Source organism: Pteropus vampyrus, unplaced genomic scaffold (assembly GCF_000151845.1).
Source record: "Pteropus vampyrus isolate Shadow unplaced genomic scaffold, Pvam_2.0 Scaffold401, whole genome shotgun sequence".
NCBI classification, from domain to species: domain Eukaryota; kingdom Metazoa; phylum Chordata; class Mammalia; order Chiroptera; family Pteropodidae; genus Pteropus; species Pteropus vampyrus.
The window spans coordinates 250,753-252,620 of NW_011889182.1; the positions used below are offsets into that span (position 1 = coordinate 250,753).

General features: G+C 66.5%; 1 protein-coding gene across 1 annotated transcript in view; it reads left to right on the plus strand.

Moving 5' to 3' along the window:
- Positions 1 to 302: 302 nt before the first annotated feature.
- The window catches only part of GRAMD4 (GRAM domain containing 4), a 62,560-nt gene continuing 60,994 nt past the window's right edge, over positions 303 to 1,868 (plus strand). The window contains exon 1 of the mRNA XM_023523687.1: positions 303 to 578. The gene's annotated coding sequence lies outside the window, so the exon portion shown is untranslated. The remainder of the gene's footprint in view (positions 579 to 1,868) is intronic.

The window sequence follows — 1,868 nt, forward strand, 5'->3', positions numbered from 1 at the left end:
CGTGGCTGGCACTCAGGTGGGTGCCACCGGACCAGGAAGACAGGTTTGCCGCTCTCGCCCGTTTGGCACTCGCTCTTCCAGGGCCTCTCAGCCGCCCAGCCTGTCGCCCAGGCAGGGCAGATGGTGGGGAGGCAGGTGTGGGCCAGCGTGGCCTTCAGGGGCCGAGTTTCCATAGCAGCGCATGTTGAGTGGGGGAGACTTCTAAGAGGGGCGATCGTGGGCTGAATCCTTTCCTTTCTCTTTGCTTTCGGACGGCAGGGGCACAGAACTGGATAAGTCACAACCCTGGGGCCCTGGTCCTGCAGGGCCCTCTTGTCTCTCCGCTTAGTCATTTTTACTGGACTGGGCGCCCTCGGGCCCCCTACCAAAACAAGCTGGCACCTTCGCCAGAACCACGGTCTGGCCCAGTGTGCTCCTGCCCCGAGCTGCTGTCCTCGTCCCTCCCGTGGGCCTGGCTCGGGTCCACTCCACACCGTCTCGTCAGGGCTGCGTCGTCTGGCTGTCCCGCCTGTGGATTGAACCCTGAAGGACTGGCGGAAGTGGGCAGGGACGAGAAAAAACATTCTAAGCCAGGGCAGGTATGAGGGCAGATGGGTGTGAGGGACCGGGCGTGTGCAGGCCGTAGGGAGAGGTTGGAAGTGGCCACTCGGGTGCCGAGGATCCTGGCCCTCTGGGAGGCTCCGGGCACGGGATCCCGTGGGCTTTGCAGCTGGGAGGTAGGCCGCAGGGAGGGCAGGAGTTTCCAGAAGTTTCAGGTGTAGACGTGGCCCTGGGGGTGGGTACTGGGGTTGGGTCAGGGCTGGAAGTGGCTGGGTCCTAGGTGAGGGGTGGTTCCCGGGGGCAAAGGGGAAGGTTGGGGCCCCCGGAAGCCCCGGAGTGTGCGCATAGGGAGTCTGCCACGAGGCAGAGCAGGGGGGAAGTGGGCTCTGCGCCCTTCCATGTCGGACCAGGCCCAGACACACTCCCTGCAGCATCCTGCAGGCTCCTGGGTGGCGAGGCAGGGCAGGTGCAGTGAGGTGTGCTCCAAAGCCAGTGGACTCCAGGCGGCATCAGCTGTGGGGGGCCTGCCTCCGACTTCCAGAGCCATCTGAGGGGACTCAGGGAAGACTGGCCAGTGAGACAGGTTTTCATGTGGCTGCCTGGAGGCGGGTGTCCTGGGCTGTCTGCCCTTAGTGAGGGGTTCCCCACTTTAGGGCCCTCTGTGGCCCTTGGGGCTGGCTTTGCTTCTGGGAAGATGAGTCGCAGCCCCGGCGCCCTGGGCCCGGTTGGGGTGCTGGGGCCCCCGAGTGGAGGGGAGATCTTTGAGGGGAAGCAGGGCTCAGCCCGCAGCTGGGGTCGTGGCACAGCTGCCCAGCACCCTGCCCCTCCCTGCACCCATCTACCATCCTATCGGGGACGCAGCTCCTCTGGCTCACAGCCCCCTAAACCATGGCGGGTCCTCTTGTGCTGGTCGGGGGGCTGAGGTCTGAATTCGCAGAGAACCCCTGAGCTCTCGCTGCACGGTCAGGTGCCACCCCGTCCCACAGAGTGAGGGGGTGACTTGTCCCCAGCCAGCAGCCGGCCGGGCCCTCCGGGTCCCCGGCCTTGAGTCTGGCGCTGTTTCCTCCATCTGCCCCTTCTCGGCTCGCCCAGGAAGGGAGAGCTGGGTGTCAGGGAGGAGCAGAGCCGGCTAGAGGCCTCCCAGCGGGGGCCACCGTGAGCCCGCCGTCCCGGGGAGAGGGGCCGGCCACCCCGTCTCCCTGCTCAGTGTGCTGACCCAGCACCCGGCGGGCTGCCGTTATCGCAAGGCCCCGTGTGGACACTGGCGGAGTCGTTTGAGCGCAGGCTGCTGTCCGTCGCTTCCGCCTGAACTGGCTGGGCAGCCGCGG